Consider the following 6,012-nt stretch of genomic DNA (forward strand, 5'->3'; position numbering starts at 1 on the left):
GATAGCATATTACCAAAATCTTCAAAAGTCTTTTCACTCCTTCTGGGACCCCCAAGCTTTTCACCATTATGTAGGATTTCATTGAAATCACCAAACATACACCAAGGTTCATTTCTTTGAAGCCCAAGTCTGGTAACTCTTTCCCATACCAAATGTCTGAGGTCACTTCTCGGATTACCATATATACAAGAGAGGTAAAACTTATAATTACCAAAAACTCACTACAAGAAATTTGGTCATTGGTAGCATATCATTGTAGCACTAATTCACTAACTGCTACTAAAAGTGACAAAATCGGATGGCAACTATATTGTAGCATTAAGTTAGCGCTGGGAAAGAATTTCATTAAGCAGGAACCCAAAAATCACTACTGTAGCAGAGAAAATCATTTTAGAGGCAAAACACTTAGCCAAAACTTTGTTTTTCCGCAACTCTCACAAAAGCAAACACTTAGGTCATTTTTTTCTGAAAATCTAAACCTTCGCTGACACCACGAATCCGGTTTCCAGTCACCAGAAAACCCAATTCCGGTCATTCCTCAACCTTCGTCGCCTCGATTCACTCGATTTCCAGTCATTTATCAACCTTCGACGCCTCGATTTACCTCTGGTTTCGAAAAGGAAATCAACTCTTTAGTTGGTGTCGTCTGCGTCGTCGCTGAGTTGGTGTCGTCTCCGTAGCTCTATTCCACCTGCAATATCGAAGAAGAAACCCACAACAGGTAATCAACTCTAGATCTGAAGTAATGAACTCTAGATCTAATCGTCATTCTCATTGTCCTAATTCGATTTCTCTAATTACTTTCCATTAACTCTCATTGTAGCAAGAATCGAAGCACTAGAGAAATCTTTGAGGACCTAACACGAATATAAGCAAGAGAATCAATCTCCTTTAATTTACAATCTTCAGGTTATGGCTCTTAAATTCGTTTGAAATCTGGTTTTGTTTTTTGTTTTCTGCAATAGAAATCGAGACATACATTCAGAAGACAATCTTCAGATAAGGGTTCTTAGCTTCAGCTATTAGTTTGCAGGTTGGATCTTTTTGCTGGGGTGAAGACGACAAAAACTCATAAAACCAATCTTCATAAGCTTAAAGCAGCTTGCTTGTTTGCAGGTTCTTTGTTTCTGACTTTGAAATTTTTGATTGGTTTAATACAAGATTAACTCTCTCTGATCTCTATTTCTCACATTTTCTCTTAGATTTTATGATCCGATTTTGCATCTAATTTGAAAACCCACTTGATTTGTGTCTCTGATACATGAGATTTTGTTTGTTTGCTATGTCTAAATCAAAGAGAATTGCTAAAATCTCTGGATCTTTTCAGTCCTTTGAAACGAAATGGGTTTGTCATAAATTTTCAAACTTTCAGAAAATAGAATCTGCTTTGATTTATAATGTTGGAATTTGGTTTGAATTGTTGTGAAGGTACTTAACATGGGATGATTATTTCATGGCGATTGCTTTCCTTTCTGCAGAACGATCCAAGGATCCTAACAGGCACGTAATTTTGTTGATGATATAGTTTTCTATCTTTATGTTCTTCCGTGGAAGCTGCTCAAATGTTATGGTTCTGCAGGTTGGTGCGTGTTTGGTGAGCCAAAATGGTGTCATTCTGGGTAAGATAATATGATCACACTTGTCTTTTGATCTGTTTTGAACAATATCAAGTGTGGTTGTATAGTTTATTTCATGTTCTCACTTAGCTGGTACATTTAAACAACGACTCAAAAAATTTCATCTTTCATTTAGGGATTGGCTATAATGGTTTTCCAAGAGGCTGCTCTGATGACAAACTTCCTTGGGCCAAGGTATTACGTTCATTTGATATCCAAGAATGTCTACACAAGTTGTCTACGAAAACTCATTAAAAGTATGTTCATTGTAGTCACTACTACAAGGGGTTATTAATAAAGAAATGAATCTCTAGATATAAGAGGCAAGCAACTTTCTCCCCTAGATTTATTTTGGATCATTTTCTCTTAATTTGCTCCCACCGATTTTGCAGAAATCAAGAACTGGGGACCCATTAGAGACCAAGTATCCGTAAGTACTTGATCAGCTTAGCCGGCTATGTTTGAGAACTTGATCAGTTTAAACATGACTTTATGTTTTGTTTATGACTTGGTTTGATGTATGTTTACATGTTCCTTTTAGAGTTCATGATTTAAATATGTACACTTTGTATGCTTTGGATCTTAAATGGAAAAGCATTGGTCTTTTATGATTTTTTGTTTCACAATAGATTTTATAAATCCCAGAATTTATTATCGCGATCGAATAGGTGCACAATTTTGGCAGCCATAACTGTAACGAAACAATTTACAACGACATTTTAATTGTGTCATAATAAAATATTTCATGGCACTAATACAAAGCCATGAAAGAGTACAAAATAGCACGAAACAAGTGCTAGAAAAAACTATCCTATAGCATAAGACTATCGCTATAATAGGTTCATCTTCTGTAGCATTCCGAAAAATGCTATCATATGGGGTGAGGCTATTATAGCTCCTCATGTCATAGCGTTCATGAAAACGCTACCAAATCGATATAGTAGCATTTTCAGTGTACTACCAATGACCAAATTTCTTGTAGTGACCACTGCCACATCCAATACATTCTTATCCGCCGCCAGAACATCCAAAGAGACACTCTTTTTGCTGAACAGAGCCAACCCACCACTTCTTCCTATTGGATCAACAGTAAAAACTTTGTCATAACCTAACCATACTTGAATATCTACAAGAACGTTCCTAATATTCATAGTCTCCATCAAGAACAAGATTTCAGGAAAATGTTTTTTACGCATCTCCATGAGACGATGAACTGTCAAATCTTGAGACCGCCCCAACCCTTGACAGTTCCAGCACATCATGCTCATTGGATGTTGGACAGTCCCTCATTTAGGACCGCCGATGGTTTTTTGCGCCTTGCGACTTTATGAGCAGACCCAGCCTCCATTACTCCCTTCCTTTTCTCCATTACTCCTTCAGACAGACCTTCTTTCTTTGAACAACTGATACCAAAATATTGAGACCCTATACCCTTCCCAGCTCTTTTAGAAATATAGGGTCTCCTTCTAACCTTTGACCTTCTTTGAGTAGTCCCGGATGTACCCGCATTAAAAAATCCAGGTACATATTCCGTTGAACTAGGCATTGAAGAGAAAGAATCCTCAGAATAAGCCACAAGAGCAGCAGGTTTAACTCCCGCATCCTGAGAATTGAACCTCCTGGGAGACTGAGCCAAATTGAAGACAGAATTCTCAGTCCCATAATCAGGAACCACCACAGAGTCTGAAGAATCATAACCAAAAACAATCCCTTTACCCTTATTGAAGTCAGTAGAAACAAGAGGAGCAGGTTCCAAACGCAAGACAGTTTTTTGAGATATGGGATCCTTCTCCACCTCAGCCACAGATTTCTTAACTCTTAGTTCCCTTATCTTACGCTCTTGGCCATCCACCACCAAGAGATACTGACGCATCCCTTCTAAGACTTCAGGGTCAATCCTCGGGCGGCCTAGAATGGGATGAATACCTACTTGATCCTCTCTTAATACTCCAAACAGTGGATTACTTTCCTTAATAACCAATTGAGGAGCCTTCACAACTTTCTTGCCCAACTTTCTCTCCAAAGTTTGTTCTTGACGCTCACGAATCAGGAGAGGACACATATCCTTTTCATGAGAAAGTCTCTGACAATGATAGCACCTCTTTTGAATTCTTTCGTAATGGTACCAAACAGTTGTAGTCTTGCCTTTGGGAAGATTGATGACTTTTGATTTGCGAAGCGGGCGCGAGACATCAAACTTAATCTGACACGAACAAAACCCTGGCTAATTGGTTGTTCAGGATCAAAAATAACTTCAGTCACCTGGCCCACTAGCTCTCCCAGAAGCATGATGGAATCACGAGTGTAATGGTTGATAGGAGTATCACTAATCTGAACCCATGTCGAAATGAATTGCAGGGAGTCCGGAGGAGGATCCTCTGTCCATCTCTCTAACGCAATCGACCATTCGTTGAAAGTGTGAGCTCCTTTCTCAAGGATTTCCACCAAATCATGTTCAGTTCTGAAGATAAACTGAAACCTCTCATTTGACAGAGCCACACCTCGAATTCTATCACTCTTTTGCCACTTCCTTGGTAAATTCAGAATTAAATTTGACATACTCTGATGGTCAGGATTGAGCAGACGACCAACCAAACTAAGAGTATTCTTTTCACAAGATCTAAATTGAGGCAAATCCGGCATATCAAAAGGTAGATCTTCTTCATCAAGAGACAAAGCCATTAGAGCTTTATCCATAGCCGCCGACATTGTAACCGAAACCTGAAGAAAAACAACAACAGCGACCCAATCAACCAATTCCTACCAACAGAGTTCAGCAGCCTGACCAAAGAAGAAGTCGACGAACAGAAACCAAAACAAACAGACCGAACCGGAGAAGCAGACCAAGAAGTCGACAAACTGACTGTCGACAAACTGAAATCAGCAACCCAACAAAACGGAAAAAGCCGACCAACTGAGACCACCACCAACTGAACCAGAAGACGAAGATCTGCGAAACACCCGGCGGAGACAACAACACCAACCCGAGAAAATGCGGAAGCCTGGAGATTATTTGGAATTTGTGAACAGTAATCGCAAGAGATAGCGGCAGAAACCCTAATCTTGAAGACGATTTGAGCAAATAGTTTAACCAAATGAGGGAAAACGGTGAGATTTGAGACAAAGGGAAAGTGAATTCCAGCCAAAAGATCTCTCTTCTATTAGAACAAAGACTCTATTAGAAGAAGAAGGTTCTAAGCCCAAAAGAGGGGAGCGTTTTTGTTTTGTGTGCTACCTACTTGAAAACTCGTTTGTCCAGAAGAGATTTTACTTTTTATGTTTTATTTTTTCTTCAAAAATATTTTATATCTGACTAAAAGTTTATACTGGTTCTAATAGTTTGATGTTTTAGAGTTTTCAGGCATATTAAGAATTTAATCATTGTTTAATTATTTAAATATTAATTTTAATATTATATATTTTAAAATAATTATCAACCAGTAGTAATTTAAGAAAGTTAATTATTTTCAATCATTACGCCTTGAAGTTTACGATTTATTATTAAATTGGATATAAAGAATAAATAATTAAACTATTGTCCATCTATGCATTCTATATTCCTAATTGATCATATATGTTTTAATATTGGTCATATATGCTTTGATATAATTAAAATCCTATTTTATCTCTAGTTTTTTTTTTTAAATCTTGTTAAACTATAAAATTCCAAAATTAAGTAGATTTCTTTCTAAAAATGATTTGGAGAAAATATAGGACAAAAATAACATTTAATTACTTTCTAATTTTTTTTATCGCAGATAATTCCATATCTTCTTCCGCTCTAATTCTTTTTTTACGGCATCTTCATCTTCGATTTTTTTTACGGCAACTTCTTCTTCGATTTTCTCTTTTGGGACTGTCCATGGATATGTTGGACGATGTCAACATATACATACACGTCAAAAGCCTTTAGTTGATCTATGGGATCTGCTCCTGTATTCATTGACCGAATGACAATGTATGAACCTCCATAGCTAGATTCTAATATAATAAAAATTTAGTGAGAAACAGACACACATTGATTTATGCAACTTTTTTATTTGTCAATTTACTTTTATGTTAGTCACTTTCAAATATTATGCCTATAGTAAGTCAAAATTTTCTACAAATGTGGTACTTTGTTAGTTTATTATTGAGTTTGGTCATATTACGTATTTTATATTTTGTATTTGTCAATTTACTTTTATGTTAGTCACGTTTCACTCATGTTACGTATTTTCCACGAAAAAGTTGTGTAATTTCATAATCTTAATTTTTTTATATTTGATTTCCTTATTTTATAATTTATTTTCCTTTAAAAAAAATTCTAAATTACATAGAATTTGATTTCTATTTTTTATAGAATATATAGAAAATATAAGAATGTGTTTTCTAATAATTTTAGAACATGGGTAAA

The 6,012-nt window shown here is 36.2% G+C and overlaps 2 long non-coding RNA genes across 2 annotated transcripts; both read left to right on the top strand.

The window, feature by feature from the left end:
- Nucleotides 1-225: 225 nt before the first annotated feature.
- LOC110224905 lies at nt 226-1,493 on the top strand. Its single transcript, XR_002329367.1, has 3 exons — nt 226-721; nt 824-1,116; nt 1,429-1,493. It is a non-coding gene; the product is annotated as an uncharacterized LOC110224905 (long non-coding RNA).
- An 80-nt stretch (nt 1,494-1,573) lies between these two features.
- Nucleotides 1,574-2,227, top strand: LOC9330685. Its single transcript, XR_002329359.1, has 3 exons — nt 1,574-1,619; nt 1,753-1,811; nt 2,009-2,227. It is a non-coding gene; the product is annotated as an uncharacterized LOC9330685 (long non-coding RNA).
- The last annotated feature ends 3,785 nt before the right edge of the window (nt 2,228-6,012 follow it).

This window comes from Arabidopsis lyrata, assembly GCF_000004255.2.
Source record: "Arabidopsis lyrata subsp. lyrata unplaced genomic scaffold ARALYscaffold_1, whole genome shotgun sequence".
NCBI classification, from domain to species: Eukaryota; Viridiplantae; Streptophyta; class Magnoliopsida; order Brassicales; family Brassicaceae; genus Arabidopsis; species Arabidopsis lyrata.